Genomic DNA, 17,684 nt, shown 5'->3' with positions numbered 1-17,684 from the left:
GCTAGGGCCACAGCAACATGGGATCCCACCTGTGTCTGCCACCCACACCACAGCTCACAGCAATGCCGGATCCTTAACCCACCCACTGAGGCCAGGGATTGAACCTGCAACCTCATGGTCCCTAGTTGGATTCATCAACCACTGAGCCACGGCGGGAACTCCTCTGTTCAGTCTCTTAATCTTCCATTTTGCATAGCTGCGGAATTTAGAAAATGTCCTAATGGGTGCACAGGCTGAGTGGCCTTACCCAGCTTCACCACTCCCTCTTATTCAATATTCTAACAAACCACAGTCTAATTTTTGTCTTTTATTGCCTTTTGAGGCCCCAAGACCTCTGCTGGTTCCTCTCTCTCTTAGCAGTTGCCTGTTGCTTGGGTCCTTTATCTGGGCCTTCAGTCTCTTAGCCCATGCCTAGAATCAGTAAATGATCTAAGGATAAAAGTCGGAGTTCCCATCGTGGCGCAGTGGTTAACGAATCCGACTAGGAACCATGAGGTTTCGGGTTTGATCCCTGCCCTGGCTCAGTGGGTTAACGATCCGGCGTTGCTGTGAGCTGGGGTGTAGGTCACAGATGCTGCTTGGATCCCGCGTTGCTGTGGCTGTGGCGTAGGCTGGCAGCTACAGCTCCAATTAGACCCCTAGCCTGGGAACCTCCATATGCCGCAGGTGCAGCCCAAGAAATGGCAAAAAGACCAAAAAAAAAAAAAAAAAGTGTCTGCAGACTTTTGGCTCACTCACCTGAGAGTTATCTTTCCCCAGGATCTTGATGCTCAGGCTCTTTTTGCTTCAGCAGTCCATTGATGTCTTCAAATAATTTTTAAGATATATTTTATCCAGCTTTTCTTTTTTCTTCATTTTTCTTTTTATTTTTTTGTTTGTTTTTTTAGGGCCGCATCCACAGCATATGGAAGTTCCCAGGCTACGGGTCGAATTGAAGCTGTAGCCACCAGCCTACACCACTGCAACAGCAATGCGGGATCCGAGCCATGTCTGTGACATATACCACAGTTGATAGCAATACCGGATCCTTTAACCCACTGAGCGAGGCCAGGGATCGAACCCACGTCCTCCTGGATAGTAGTTGGGTTTGTTACCACTGAGCCACAACAGGAACTCCCTCTTTGTTGTTTTTGACGTGAAAGTTTGTCTACCATAAGCTACTCCATTTTAGCTAGGAGCAGAAGTTTCTTGTTCATTTGAGTTTTTGATTAATTTTCATGTAAAATAGAGATACTGAAAACCATGTTATCTGGTATTTGGATCCATCTTGAATATTAACTGCATTAAGCATGGAATTGGCCCATAAGGAATTTGTTATGTTATTGGTACCTTCCTGTCAATCCCAATGTGGTTCTGGAAACAAATACAAGATGACCTTGGAGACATGACACTTTTCAGTCATCTTGATTAAACTACTTAGCTTAGTATAAACATCTTTACTATGGCCCTAGAGTTGAGCATTTAAGTATGCATTTGATAGTGTGCTGGGGATGTCACAGTTTATTTCAAGCTCAAAACTCTTTAGATGTGGAAGAAGCTGCAAGAAAGTTTTGATAATGTATTTGAGGTCACATGAGGTCTCATTGATTGTTAGTGAAAGGCCTGGGAATCACATCCTGATCTGGCAGCTTCCCAAACCCTTTGCTCTAAAAAAGTTTTATATTTTTCTTCATTTACCAGTTATTAAAGCTCTGATATGATAGCAAAGATAATAATTTGGTGGTAATGGAAGAGATTCGTAAACATGTAAAAGTTGAGAGGTCTGATAACAGAGATCCTAGTAATTGAGTAGCCCAAGAGAGTGAGGTCTAATTTAGCCAGGAAATTTGGCACCACGTTGGACTTTGGTCTTGAAGCCTAAGTAGAAAATTGTTTTCTCTGCTATCCAAGTTTTAACTAAACACACACACATGGCTAAACACACACACATGGCTTAAAAAGTAAGGAACAGAAGGAGCTCCCATTGTGGAGCAACAGGATCTGTAGTGTCTCTGGCATGCTGAGATGCAGGTTCCATCCCTGGCCCAGCATAGTGGGTTAAAGATCTGGTGTTACTGCTTGGATCTGATCCCTGCTTGGTAACTCCCTGTGCCGTGGGTTAGCCAAAAATGGGGGCAGGGGGGAGAAGGAACAGAGGAGTTGACTGTGAATAATGCTTCCCCACCTTACTCTCTCCTCTTCTAATCCCACTTCTTAGAGGAACTTTTTCAGTTGTCTTTGTTTTTAATTTTTCTGACTGTAAGTCATATATTTACAAAGAACTGTCTCTTGGTTTTTCCATTTTAGAAATTTGAGAGATGATCATCTAACTATTCCTTCTGCTCCATTACACCTTCCCCTCCTTTTGCTGCTTTTGTTTTCATTTTTAAAAAAATTTATTGAAGTATAGTTGATTTACAAGGTTGTGATAATTTCTGCTGTACAACAAAGAGATTCAGTTATACATGTACACACATCCATTCTCTTTCACATTCTTTTCCCACAAAGATTGTCACAGAATATTTTTTTTACATAATAAAATACATATATTTAAACACAATTACATTCAGACACATTATTATATCATGGAGCTTAAGAAACAGATTGTCTCCCTCTGGAGAAGTGGAATGGAAAATATGCTGAGACAAATAGGAAATTTATTCTATGCTTTATCCCATTTGCATGGCTTTCATCTTTAGTATTAGCTATTATATTTCAATTTTTCTTTAAAAATTAGCATTATATTAAAATTGTGTATCTTATGCAACTAAAATTTATAAAGGAGAAAGCCTTATATACCATTAAATATTTTATATAGCATAATAAAAAGAATAACTTAACTGGTAAGAATAACAAAAATAAAACACCCTCTGAAAATAAGTAAAATATAAAATGCATAAGTTGGTTAAAAAACAGTGTAACTATATAAATACGTCCTCACAATTTGTTACATCTTATTGATTCTTCAATATAGGCATTACACCATTCTAGGTGATCTGATAAACAAGACATTATAGACCTTACATTGTACCATGGAGAGAAATGGTTATTAATAATACAATTGTAGAACTATTATTTAATTGTACAGTGGCATTATTTAATTATAATTATCATAAATTCTTTGATGGTGAGGAACTCAGAATCAGATCTAAGAAGACTTCAGCATTCCAAGAATGATGTCAAATGACCCCCTTCATGGTGGATTATGCACTTATTCACTATGAGATATATTTCTTCTCCAGAGATTCCTTGTTTGTGTATTAATTGTAGATTTTTGCTTTGATATGAGTCTATATGTACATGAGATTGTTTTAAGTTTTTGTTCTCTTAATTGCAAGTTCATCTCCAGTGTCCTGCATTTGTACCCACTTCTTCTCATGATTTCTGATTTTGGTGGTATAACTGTGCATGGATGATTTCATATCTTTACTGTATATATATCTTTACTGGTGAGCCTTGTCATTTGTGGAATTTTTGTTTTCTGTTGCTGTCTTTTCTTTCCTGCCTAGAGAAGTTCCTTTAGTATTTGTTGTAAGGCTGGTTTAGTATTGCTGAGTTCTCTCAACTTTTGCTTATCTGTGAAGGTTTTGCTTTCTCCTTCAAATCTGAATGAGAGCCTTGCTGGGTAGAGTAATCTTGGTTAGAGGTTTTTTCCTTTCAACACGTTAAGTATATCATGCCACTCCCTTCTGGCCTGCAGAGTTTCTGCTGAAAAATCTGCTGATAACCTTATTGGGGTACCCTTGCATGTTATTTATTTCTTTTCCCTAGCTGCTTTCAAGATTTTCTTTTCGTCTTTAATTTTGGTTAGTTTGATTAATATGTGTCTCGGTGTATTCTTCCTTGGGTGTATTTTGTATGGTACTCGTTGTGCTTCCTGGATTTGAATGAGTGGTTCCTTTCCCATGTGAGGGAATTTTTTGGCTATTATCTCTTGGACTATTTTTTCTGTCCCCTTCTCTCTCTCTTCTCCTTCTGGCACCCCTATAATACGGATGTTGGTGCGTTTCACATTGTCCCAGAATTTTCTGAGACTCTCTTCATTTGTTTTCAATCTTTTTTCTCTTTTCTGTTCTGCATCCATAATTTCCACTAGCCTGTCCTCCACCTCGCTTATTTGTTCTTCTGCCTCCTGTATTCTGCTGTTGGCTGCTTCTAGGGAATTTTTTATTTCAGTTGTTGTATTTTGCATCTCTTCTTGTTTAAGTTTTATATCTTGTATCTCTTTGGTCAGTGTTTGCTGTAAGTTATCCATCTTTGCCTCCAGTTGATTTCCAATGTCTTGCATCATCCTCAGCATCAACAATCTAAATAAAGTCTTTTTCCTGGAGGCTGAGAATCTCCTCATTGCTTAGCTGATTTTCTGGGGTTTTTCCTTTCTCCCTCGTCTGAGTTAGAGGTCTCTGTCTTTTCATTTTTATATGTTTTTGGTGTGGTGACCTTTTTACAGATACTAGAGTTGTAGCCTCTCTTACTTCTGGTGTCTACCGCCCTTGTGGCTGAAGTCAGTATGGGGGCTTGCTGTAGGCTTCCTGATGGGAGGGGCTGATGCCTGCCCACTGGTAGGTGGAGCTGATTCTAATCCCTCTGGTGGGTGGGGCTTAGTCTCTGGATGGGATTAGAGGCATCTGTGTGCCTGAGGGGTCTTTAGGTAGCCTGTTTCCTGAGGGGCAGGGCTGTGATCCCACCTGGGTTGTTGTTTGCCCTGGGGCTTCTCAGCACTGACTGATGGATGGGGCCACCTTTTCCCAAAATGGCCGCCTCCAGAGAAAGGCAGCTGCTGAATATTCCTGAGAGCTTTGCCTTCAGTGTCCTTCCCTCACAACAAGCCACATTCACCCCTGTTTTCCCAGGATGTCCTCCAAGAACTGCAGTCAGGTTTGACCCGGATTCCTATGGAGACCTTGCTCTGCCCTGGAATCCAGTGCATGAAAAAGTCCGTGTGTGCCTTTTAAGAATGGGGTCTCCATTTCCCCCAGTCCTGTGGAGCTCCTGTGCACAAGCCCTGCTGGCCTTCAATGCCAGATGCTCCAGGGGCTCTTTCTCCCAGTGCCGGATCCCCACATGTGAGGGTTCAATGTGGGGCTCAGAACTTCACTCCTGTAGGTGAGTCTCTGTGAACCAGTCAGTTTTTAGTCTGTGGAGCTTCCCACCTGGGGGGTATGGGGTTGTTTATATTGCAAAATTGCCCCTCCTACCTCTTGATGTGGCCTCCTCTTTTTCTTCTGGAGTAGGGTATCTTTTTTAAGGTTTCTGGTCCATTTTGGTGGAGATTGCTCAGCTTTTAGTTGTGGATTTTGTTGTTTTTAGGAGAAGTTGAGCTCCAGTCCTTCTATTCTGCCATCTTAATCCTCTCCCTTTGCCGCTTTTTGATAGTTATGTTATTTATAGTCTTTTCTTCATTGCTTGGTAACACAAACCTTTTTGATCCGTAAACCAAAAGGTGGCATCTCTGACATTTGAGTATGTGAGATGAAGATATAGACCAGTGTTTGACCAAATAACTTGTCACCATAGTCTAGCCAAGTCAACATATAAAATTAGCTCTCATATGCCCTTTTACCTTCCAACTTCTGTCAATTATACTTTGAATGCTAATTTTTTTGTGGGCCATGACTATGGCATGTGGAAGTTCCCAGGCCAGCAATGGAACCTGCGCCACAGTTGTAACCAGAGCCACAGCAGTGACAAAGCCAGATCCTTAACTCACTGAGCCAGAAGGGAACTCCCTGAATACTATTTTAATATCCAGGATAGGTTGACTGTAAAAGTTGAAAAGCCAAATACTATATATGTATTTTAATTTAATTGAACTTATTATAATGTTGATGTAGCTGTCGTAGAAAGGAATAAAATTTGTCTAATAAAATTCAAAATAAATTTACAATGTGTATTAGTATGCTAGGACTGTCATAACAAAATATCACAGACTGGGTGGTTTAAAAGAAATTTATTTTCTGTTGGTTCTGGAGGCTAGAAGTGCAAGATCAAGGTGTTAGGAAGTTTGGTTTCTTCTGAGGCCTCTCTCCTTGGCTTGCAGATGGCTGCTTATTCACTGTGTCTTCACGTGGTGCCCCTTAGGTGTGTTGTCCTAAGCTCTTGTAAGGACATCATTTATATTAGATTAGGGCTGATATAACATCATTTTGCCTTAATTACCTCTTTAAGGTCCTAATTCCAAATACACTTGCACTCCAATGTACTAGGAGTCAGGATTTCAACACTTAAATTTTGAGGAGATGCATAATGCTGAAACACCATTGGGAATAAAAGAAGTAAAATACTACCCCTTACTCTTTGTATTACCAGATGTAGCTCATTATGAACAAATGTGTCAGATTAAGTATGTTTGCATTAAGAATGTCATAAAAATAGAAGACATTTTGATTTTATTGAAGAGAATAGGGGATATGAGTTAGGACATGAAAGTTTTTTTTTTTTTTTTTTTTGCCACGGTGGCAAATGGAAGTTCTTGGGCTGGGTACTGAACCTGCACCTCAGTGGTGACCTGAGCCACAGAGAGACAATGCCTGATCCTTAACTTGCTGCACCATAGCAGGAACTCCAATAACATGAAATTCTTAATAAATCTTTTTGAGGCTAGGGTTATATTAATGGAACAAATATTGCAGGTGTGTATACACATTGTACAAGCCATTATTTCTCCACAAAGTGATTATACCAAATTTGTGTCTTGCTCAATTCATAATTTAATATGCAAAAAGGTTGCTGTCAATGAATTCAAATATAACATTTTAGTATTGTACAAAGGATGTATATGCATATATATATTTTTTTCAATGAACAGACAGACTATTATGGCTGTTCTAAAAATTACGTTAAACACTAATCATGAGGGGCATAAAGATCAAATGCAATCAAGACAAATTAAAGATACTTGTCAAATATTAAAAGATATGGAGTTCCTGCTATGATGCAAAGGGATCGGCAGTTTCTTGGGAGCGCTGGGACATGGGTTTGATCCCCAGCCTGGCTCAGTGCTTAGGGGATCTGGCATTGCCTCAGCTGTGGTTTAGGTCACAACTGGGGCTCAGATCTGATTCTCGATATGCCATAGTGTGAGCAGAAAAGAAAAAAAAAAGGATATAACATTATGGGAGGAAGTTCCCATTGTGGCTCAGTGGGTCAAGAATCTGACTAGTATCCATGAGGATGTGGGTTTGATCCCTGGCTTTGCTTGGTGGGTTAAGGATACAGCGATGCTGTGAGCTGTGTAGTAGGCCAGCAGCTATAGCCCTGATTTGACCCCTAGCCTGGGAACTTCCACATGGAGCGGTGTGGCCCTAAAAAAAACAAAACAAACAAAAAAATTCAGCATTGTGTTTGAATTCTCTAAAACTCAATCATGATTTTTTCTTAGTGCAATCTATCCATATTTAAAAGTGGTCTAGAGAATTTTATTCTAAATAACACCAGTCACAGTGGCATCCTACAAAAGGAGTTTCAATAAATTGAAGCTAATTTAAAATGACTTAAGACTGCACTTAGAGGTGAATTTTAAAATTTTTATTGACAAATTTGCTTCCATTAAAATCAGGAAAATAAAACAGTAATTTTTATTTTGGTATAAAGTATTTAAACAAAATATTGTGTTTTAATATACCAATCTTCAATTTTGCAGTATTTTCAATTTACTGTCTTAGGAACATTAACCACTAAAAAATATGCAAAAACATGTATACAAGGGGCACATGGTCCCTTCCGCCTCAGGCTCTAATATGGCTTGGCATAGTACCATTCTTGCCATCTAAACTCGAACATTAGGGTTGCCAAATTTAGAAAATTTAAAAAAAACAGGACACCCAGTTAAATTTTAACTTCAGGTGAATAACGAATAATTTTACAAGAGATATACCAAAAAATTATTCGTTGCCTACAGGAACTTCAAATTTAACTGGGCATCCTGTAGATTATTTTGCAATCCTAAGCATCATTTTCTTACTTGGTCGAGAAACCTGCCGGCCTGCCCGTGGGTCCAAGGCGCTCTTGTCACCCTGATTGCTGGTTATGTCTAGGTGATTGGGGCTCACAGGGGCAGTCGCTAGGCTTTGTGTCGTGCTGAGCGGCCTGTGCGCACGTCCAATCCTTACCCCCACGGAGTGGGCGGCTTCAGATGGAGGAGCGTCCTCCCATTCCAGCCACAGTGGCTACCCCAGGCGTTTGTGCTTGCTGGTCCCTCTACCTGGACTGTTCTTCCCCCAGCAAGTAGTGACAGTTTCTGTCAATTCCCTTCGGACTGACCAAGTACCCCCTTGTCAGACACTTCATCGCACAGGACTTTCAAGACTTCTGTGAAGATCTGTGTCCTTATTCCCCTCCCCCCGCTTTGCTTTAAAGCACACACCGCTACCCGATAAACGAGAGATTTATTTGTATATTGAGAAGCTTTGTTCGTCCACTTCGCTGCCTCCTCAAGGCCCAAACAGCATTGGGCTACAAAGAAACCTCTCTCAATAGCCAGCGAGGCGGGGCCTTCCAGAGGGAACTCAGTGCCCGGATGTGGACCTTGCGGGCCGCCCGGCAAGGGGCGGGGCCTGTGGGCGGTCCCGGAAGGGGCAGGGCTTATTTGGGAAGCCGGCGGGAAGGGCGGGGCCGTACGTTTCTGGAAAAGCTTTGGGCCTGTGGCGCTCCTACCCAGAGGTGAGGCGGTGAGAGCTGAAGCTGCTGGCTGCGCGGTGAGGTGGTCTCTGTGGCTGTGGCTTAGGGGTCCGGCTTGCCCTTCTCTTCAGACCTGGCCGAGGTGCAGCTCCTCAGGTCCCGCTTGGTCCAACAAGGGCCTGAGGGGCTGTGTCTCCTTGAGGACCTTTCACGGGCTGTGGCCTAGAGGACACGCTGTGAGGGATGCTTGGGGCTGCCCAACCCTGCCTGGAAAGTCATTTCTTACCATGAGGCCTCTTTGAAGAGGTTTATTACAGTTTTGTGAAGAGTCTTTATGCCTCTAACGTTGGGGAAAATAATTTTTTGTGTGAAATGTTTGAGGGTCAAGGGAAGTAAGTGGTAGGAAAAGGCCACCTGTGTTTGGCCAACCCAGTCTTGTGTTTTAGAATTTTCCGTTGCCTATTTCGGTGTTTCTGAAAGTGCTTTTATAATAAGAGGGATCAGTCAGCCCCCAGGCGGTCTCTTCCTTTTTTCTTTTTCTTTTTTTTTTTTTTGCTTGTGTTTGGGGCCACCCTCGGATATGGAAGTTCCCAGGCTAGGGGTTGAATGGGAGCTGTAGCTCCACCTGCCTACACCACAGGCATGCCAGATTCAAGCCAGATCCAAGCCTCATCTACGACCTACACCATAGCTCACGGTTCTTATCACACTGAGCAAGGCCAGGGATTGAACCCACATGCTCATGGATACTAGGCTCATTTCCGCTGAGCCACAATAGGAACTCTCTCTCTTCCTTGAAATTACTTTCTTCTGTGAAAAGTCAGCCTCTTTCATTCCCTCCTGAGTTTGCAGCCACAGAGCCTAGCTGAAGGCATGCCTAAAACCCCTGATGGGTTCACAGCTGTCATCTTGTCCGTGTTGGTTTCACTGGCAAGCTTCTTAAAAGTGTATGCTACGGGTTTTGTGGCACAGTGGGTTAAGGGTCAAGTATTGCAGCGTCTTGGGTAGCTGCTGTGGTGAGCGTTCGGACCCTTGCTGGGGAACTTCTACATGCCATAGGCACGGCTAAAATACAAAACCTATATATTTACTGTTCTCTCTCTTGCATCCTTATTTTTTTGACATAGTAAATCTGCAACTAATTCCCGAAATTGTCTGTTGAAGTGTTCAGGGTCCTCCTAATGGCCAGGCTCAATAGATACTTGTGACTTTTTTCTCCTGAAGTGAAGGAAAAGTCTCTGTGATTTTTGATTCGTCTTCCTCTCCCACGTTCCCTTGCTGGCTTTGTTCATTGGCCCACATTTCTCCTTTGTATGTTCCCTAGTCTCTGTTTCCTTTTCTCAATACTATATATAGGAGGGAGGATCTCATTTACTTCCACTACTGTAACAACCATTTATATATATGCTTATGATTTATTAATCTATTTGCACTCAAACTTTCTCTTGAATTCTGTTCTAGATCCTTATATCCAACTTTCTAGGACATACCTACCTGGACCTTGCACATTAAGTCTAGAATGGATGTCACAAATTATTCAATGAATGATTATAAATAGCACTTGAGGTAGGAAAAAATAAAGTTGTAGTAACTATTAACCTTGGGGGTAACAGACCCTCTTCAGAATCTTATGAAATGAAGAAATTTTTCTCTGAAAAGGTGCACACTATTATTTGCCTATGGCTTCAGAATTTACCAGACCTGCTAGAGTTCAAAAACTTAGCTCTTGGGTTAGGGCTTCTCATAGTGTTGATAAAATGAAAAAGCGTGTTTTCATAGATAGACATCTGATTTACAGCTTTACTATGGGAATATGTTGTATTCCATTCTCCATTGACTAATAAATTAACCCATCAGACTTAGTTATAGAAACTTTGTCTTTGGAAATAGAATCAAGACTGGAAAGCCTGGAGCCCAAAGACAAAAACTTCTCATTAACTGTGTATATTGTGTGTATCACACTCCAAATGGAATCTCCCTTAGCCTGGTCAGAGATCAGGGTCTGCTACAGACTTTTCAGAAAGTGCTTGCTAGTAAGAGTGTAGCTTACTGCTCTCCTCTGCGGACCATAGTACAGGTCTGAGGCCTGGTGCTTGGTAAGAGTCATGAGCAAGAAGGCAAGAATAATACAGGTGCAGGAAATTGCAGGTTTGTTGTTGCTTTAGCATTACCTTCCTTCTTCGATGATTTGTAAGGCTAGTGATCAGTAATCCAGAGTTATTCCCTTAATGGTCAGTGAGTGCTGCGTTGAGATTGACCCCACTCTCTCCTGAATTAAATCGATTTCGTCTCTTTTGTTCTGGTGCCACTATCTACCTCCTATGTTTGTGTTTTTTAATAAAGATGAGATCTAAGGAAACATTAGCTGCTTTTAAAAATAAACCCTTCTCTTGGCTTCCACGAGAAGCCAAACCAGTTATCTTCTGGTTTTTCTTCCATCTCTTTGACTTCAACTTCTCAACCCTCCCCTGGGCCTTCTTTGTCAGCCCTCAGTTATGTCCTCTCAGAGATTCTTTGTAGCCATTTTGCTTTCCCTGAAGGATCGTGATTTCCAAATACTGCCTATGTTTTGACAACTCTTGAATCTTTCTGACTTTTATCACTTTCCAGCTAGCAGTTCTAGCTCTGCTTAAGTGGCCCACAAGTTGTCCATTTTAATATATCCCAAACCTGATTCATTATACTTCCTTAAGTGGTTCCTATTTCTGTTTTACCTGTGTTTGTGAATGGCAAAAATAACTGATCAGGAAATTGATGATTTGCTTTCATTTTGTTTTTAGTATTTATAACAACCTTGGAGTTTAGGTATGTACTTCCCATTTTACCCATGAGAAAATAGGCTTACTTTTTAGATGGTTAATTTCATAAAGAACATGTATATACATATTACCTCTGGGCAAAACAGAAATAGAGCAAAATATTACAGTGCTTCTTCCCCCTGTTTTCCTCCTACCTCTAGAGCAGTGCTTTTTAACTGGACACTCTTTGTCCCACAGAGAACATTTGGCAAGGTCTGAAGATAATTTCGATTGTCATGACTGAGAGGATGATGTCAGCATATAGAGGGTATAGGCTAGGGATGCTTCTAAATATATGCAGTGTGTAGCCCCCACAATAAAGAATTATCAGGAGCTCCCATCCTGGCTCAGTGGAACTGAATCTACCTAGCACCCATGCAGACACAGGTTCGATCCCTAGTCTCACTCAGTGGGTTAAGGATCCAGCATTGCCGTGAGCTGTGGTGTAGGTCACAGATGAGACTCGGATCTGACGTGGTTGTGGCTGTGGCCTAGGCTGGCAGCTACAGGTCCGATCATCCCCTAGCCTGGGAACCTCCGTATGGTGTGGATGTGGCCCTAAAAAGACCAAAAAAAAAAAAAAAAAAAAAGGCATTATCAGGTCCGAAATGTCAGTGGTGCCAAGGTTGAGAAACACTGCTCTAGAAGTAATCACTGTATATTTATCTATGACTGCACAGTCCAAACTACACACACTAACCACACGGGGCTGTTTACATTGAAAGTACTTTAAATTAAAAATTGAGGCATTCCTGTTGTGCCTCAGTGGCTTAAGGACCCAATGTTGTTTCTTTGAGAATGGTGTTTGATCCCTGGTCTCACTCAGTGGGTTAAGGATCTGACACATCTGCAAGCTGCAGCGTAGGTTGCAGATGCAGCTCGGTTCCAGCGTTGCTGTGGCAGTGGTGTAACCCACAGCTGCAGCTCCAGTTCGACCCCTGGCCCAGGAACTTACATATGCTGTAGGTGAGGCTGTGAAAAGAAAAAAAATTCAGTCCCTCAGTTGTGTTACCTATATTTTAAGTATTCGACAGCCATATGTGGCTGCCGAATTAAACAGAAGATTATAGAACATTTCCATTATTGCAGTAAGTTTTTTTTTTCAGTAGGTTTTATTGAGCAATGCTTCAAGTCTATATTATGCAATTGAGTAAATCATTTTATAAAAATAGAATCATATTACACATATTGTTCTACACTTTACTTTTGTTAATAATGTCTTTGAGATTTTTCTGTTCTTAGAATATACAGCTAAATATTTACATAAAGTGGTCTTGTGAGAGAATTCAAATTTATAATTTAGGAATATACTTTAATCTTTTTAAAAGCTTATGTTCACGAACTCATACAGTATGCTGTTTGGTCTAGTTATTATTCAACATCATGTTTTAAAGATATAACCGTGTTATTTTTATGTATCTGTAGTTCATTCCTTTTAAGTACTCAGTGGTACTCAATTGGATAGAAACTGGTGTACCATAGTGTCTTCATTATAGTATTGATGGACATTTGAATTTTTTCTTTTATCTTTGGGGATATAATGAACGCTGATGTGATTAATCTTGTACTCGTTTCCTGTACATGTATTTCGTTCAGTTCATGGGAATGAAATTACTATTTATTTCATGAGAATTAAATTACTGGGTCATTGAAATTTACTAGATTATGCAACTTTTTCAAAACAGTTGTTTTTTTACTTCACCAGCCATGTATGAGAGTTCCCATTGCACTGCAGTCCTTACCAGTGTTTTTGTTTGTTTTTTTACTTTCTCTTTTTTGGCTGCCCAATGGCATATGGAGTTCCTGGGCCAGGGACCAGATCTGAGCCTCAGTTGCAACCTTTGCTGCGGGTGCAGGAACACTGGATTCTTTGACCAACTGTACTGGGCGAGGGATCGAACTTACATCCTGGTGCTGAAGAGATGCCACCAATCCCATTGTGCCTTAGCAGGAATTCCACCAGTGTTTTATATTTGTCATATCCTGAAACTTCAGACTTTCTGGTGCTGTGTAGTTTTATCTTGTAGTTTTATTTTGCATTTCTGTAATTATGGATGATATTGAACACCTTTCATATATTTATTGGCCATAATGAATATCTTCTTTCATGAGTTCTTTTGAGTCTCTAGCCCATTTTTCATTGAGTTGTTTTTCTACTCATTTGTTAGGAATACTTTATGTATTCTAAATATGTTTTTTATTGGTAGTTTATGTCGCAAAAGAATTCTTATGTTTTAGTGGCTTGCCTTTTCTCTCAGTGGTTTTTGTTTGTTTTTTAGAAGAGAAATACCAGGGTTTCTTCCTGTGATCATTCAGCAACAGTAAAATAACACTGAGAAACTGCTTTCAGTTTAAGTGGGTTTAGTTTCTCAGTTCCAAGAGAAACTAATCACTTTAATATAATCTGAAAAGGAAAAAAGTATTTTCATAAATCATGGTTGGGATAAATCTCACTTATCATGGAGTTCCCGTCGTGGCGCAGTGGTTAACGAACCCGACTAGGAACCATGAGGTTGCGGGTTCGGTCCCTGCCCTTGCTCAGTGGGTTAACGATCCGGTGTTGCCGTGAGCTGTGGTGTAGGTTGCAGACGCGGCTCGGATCCCGCGTTGCTGTGGCTCTGGCGTAGGCCGGTGGCTACAGCTCCGATTGGACCCCTAGCCTGGGAACCTCCATATGCCGCAGAAGCGGCCCAAAGAAATAGCAAAAAGACTAAATAAATAAATAAATAAATAAATAAAAATAAAAAAAATCTCACTTATCATGGTGTACACATACTTTTACATATTGCTGGATTTGGTTTGCTAATAGTTCAGGATTTTCATGAAGCTTCTGTAGTTTTCTTTTCCTATGATGTCTTGGTCTGGCTTTGGTGTGTGGGTAATACTGTCCTACATATTTAGCTGAGATGTGTTCTCTATTTTCTGAGAGGGTTTGTGAAGGATTAGTATTATTTTTTAATAATCATGGTCTTTGTAAAAGTTAGTTAAACCTTCTCTTTTCTCTCACATTGTATCCCAGTTTTGGAGAGAGCCACAAGTAAACTGTCAACAAATGTCTGTACTTTGACATATCACTTAAATATTTAGAGCATTGGATTCTTCCAAACAGTAGGAAAGTCCTTATCTTATTTACCTTGTAGAGTTTGTTGGATGCTGTACAGTACTAGTTAATCCTAACTTAAGAACATGATTATTCACTTTTTAAGCTCTTCATATCCTGGTTATACAATAAGATACCTGATTCCACCACTTACTGTGTGATCTAGGGCAGGTTAACTTAATGACACTATGCATTAATTTCCTAGCTATAAAAATTGGATAGTATATCAGTTTCATAACTTTTTTGTTACAGAAAATAGCCTGTTTAGATAAAACAGTTGAGATTATTTATTTATTTATTTATTTTAGGTGAGATAATTTATAAACAAAAAGACCAAACAGATGATTTCATTTTCCTAATTGGTCATCTCACAGAGGAGAGTTATAAGGACTGTAGCGTTTGGGATGAAATTATAGCCTCACCTCAAAGAGACAGCCTCTTAGCCTCTGGTTAGATATTCTTCTTGAAGTATTTCTTGGGGATGGGAGTGGGTGAGCCTGACCTCAAGTTACTAATAGGGCAGTGCTACTAATAAATCACTGCTAGAGTTGTCTGCCCATTTCTTTCAGTGAGCTAAGCATAGATGTTCCTTAGAAAAGACTTCCCTGGGCTTGCAGGTAAAGGAATTCCTTCAACTTCATTCTTTTTCAAAATTTCTCAAGAGTTTGGCTATTCTGATGTGAAATGTGAAATAAACTGGAGTCACTTTTGTCAAGTTTTTTTTTTTTTTTGCTACACCCACAGCAAATGGAAGTTCCCAAGCCAGGGATCAAACCTGAACCATAGCAGCAACCTAAGCCACTGCAGTGAGAATGCCAGGTTCTTAACCTGCTGCACCACAAGAGAACTCAAGGAATTTTTTAATGGAACAAAGAGGTCATTAAGGAGGTGAAACTTATCTGCGTCCTCACCAGGTGGAACCATGAGCTTTTGAACTGAGCCAAACCACAGATATTTTAAGGACTCTGCGAGAACACCTGCAAATTGTCACAGTAATGAACTTGTAGTTCCCTCTAGTGATAGCCTTACTCAGTCATATATAGCCAAGACTAACTTGTGCCTCCAGCTCCAATTAAAATTTTTTTGTAATGCAAACCTTCTTTTCCTGCCTTTATTATTTATTTATTTATTTATGTCTTTTTAGGGCCACAGCAGCGGCATATGGAGGTTCCCAGGCTAGGGGTCCAATCGGAGTTGTTGCTGTGGGCCTACACCAGAGCCACAGCATTGCCAGATCTGAGCCGCGTCTGCCACCTACACCACAGGTCACAGCAACACCGGATCCTTAACCACTAAGCAAGGCCAGGGATGGAACCCTCAACCTCATGATTCCTAGTCAGATTCATTTCCTCTGCGCCACGATGGGGGAACTCTCTTTTTTGGCCTTTAAAATTCTCTGACTTTGACCTCCTAGTGGGATGCTTGGTTGCTACCCAAATCTTTGTGCCCTGTATTACAAGGGGCACAAATATCCCAAATATTTGCTTTTATACTTGATTATTATAGGTTTGTTTGGGTTGACACCAGTTCCCTTGCATTTCCATATGAATTTTAGAATCAGCTTGTCAGTTTCTGTAAAAACACCCTTGAGATTTCCATAGTGATTGTATTGAATCTTTGAATGAGTTTGGGGGAGTATTGTTAACATTAAGTCCTCCAGTCCACAAACATGGAATTTTTTTCATATATTTAGAATTTTAAAAATTTCTCTCAGCAGTTTTGTAGGGTTGAATGTATGTCTTATAGTTTTGTTAAATTTGTTTCTATGTAGTACATTATTTTTAACACTGTTTTGCTTTCTTAGTTCCATTTTTTTTCTTATGTTCATTGTTACCATATGTAAATACAGTTGATTTGGTATATTGATCTTATACCCTGTCACCTTGATAAACTTTTCATTAGTTCAAGTAGTTTTCTTGTGAATTCCTTGGATTTTTCTACTTGCAAATGAGAGTTCCATGTCTTCCTTTCCAATTTTTAAAAAATATCTTATTGCTCTGGCTAGAACTTCTGTTACAGTATTGCACAGAAGTGGCAGGTGTGGACATCCTTACCTTGTCCCTGTTCTTAGCGTTTTGTCTTTCACCATTAAATATGATGTTAACTGAGATTTTCATACATGGCTTTATCAGATTAAGGGAGTTCTTTTCTATTTATGTTTTGTTGAGTTTTTAAGTCATGAATGAATATTGAATTTTGTCAAATGCTTTTTCTTCATCTATTGAGGTAATTGTGGTTTTTTTTTTTTTTTTCTTTTTTGGCCACCCCACAGCATGTGGAATTCCTGGGCCAGGGATCAGATCTGAGCCACAGTTGTGACCTACACTGTACCTGCTGCAACACTGAATTCTTAACCCACTGTGCTGGGCCAGGGATTGAACCTGCATCACATTGCTCCAGAGACGCTGCTGACCCCCTTGTGCCGCAATGGGAGCTCTGAGGTGATTGTGTTTTTTGACCTTTTTCTTTACATGCAGAAATTTCCAGGCCAGGGATTGAACCCATGTCACGGCAGTGACCTCAGCCACAGCAGAGGCAATGCCTGATCCTTAACCTTAAAGGGAATTGCTTTTGTCCTTTATTCTAGATAGTGTCATACATTAATTGAATGTTAAACCAACCTTATATTCTTGGGATAAATCTCATTTAAAAGTATACATACTTTTTACATATTGCTAGATTTGGTTTGCTAATAGTTTGCTAATAGTTTAGGATTTCCATGAAGCCTCTGTAGTTTTATTTTCATATGATGTCTTGGTCTGGCTTTGGTATCTGGGTAATACTGTCCTTATATATTTAGCTGTGATGTATTCTCTATTTTCCGAGAGGGTTTGTGAAGGATTAGTAGTGTTTTTTAGTTAAATATTTTCTATTTTCCGAGAGGGTTTGTGAAGGATTAGTAGTGTTTTTTAGTTAAATATTTTCTATTATTTTAGAAATAATATTATTTAACTAAATAATATTTCTATTATTTAAATATTTTCTGTTCCTTCTTGAGTTTGTTTTGTAATCATACCTTTCTACAAATATTTCTGTTTCATCCTAATTGTCTGCTTTGTTGTCATAATGTCTATAATATACCCTTGTAACCCCTTATGTTTCTGTAGGGTCCATACTGCTGTTCTCTTTTTCATTCCTTTATTTATTTGTCTGTTTATTACTTTTTAATTTTCTCTTTTTTTCCTGGT

This window comes from Phacochoerus africanus, chromosome 4, assembly GCF_016906955.1.
Source record: "Phacochoerus africanus isolate WHEZ1 chromosome 4, ROS_Pafr_v1, whole genome shotgun sequence".
Classification (NCBI taxonomy): domain Eukaryota; kingdom Metazoa; phylum Chordata; class Mammalia; order Artiodactyla; family Suidae; genus Phacochoerus; species Phacochoerus africanus.
Note: the sequence above shows the minus strand (reverse complement) of the source record.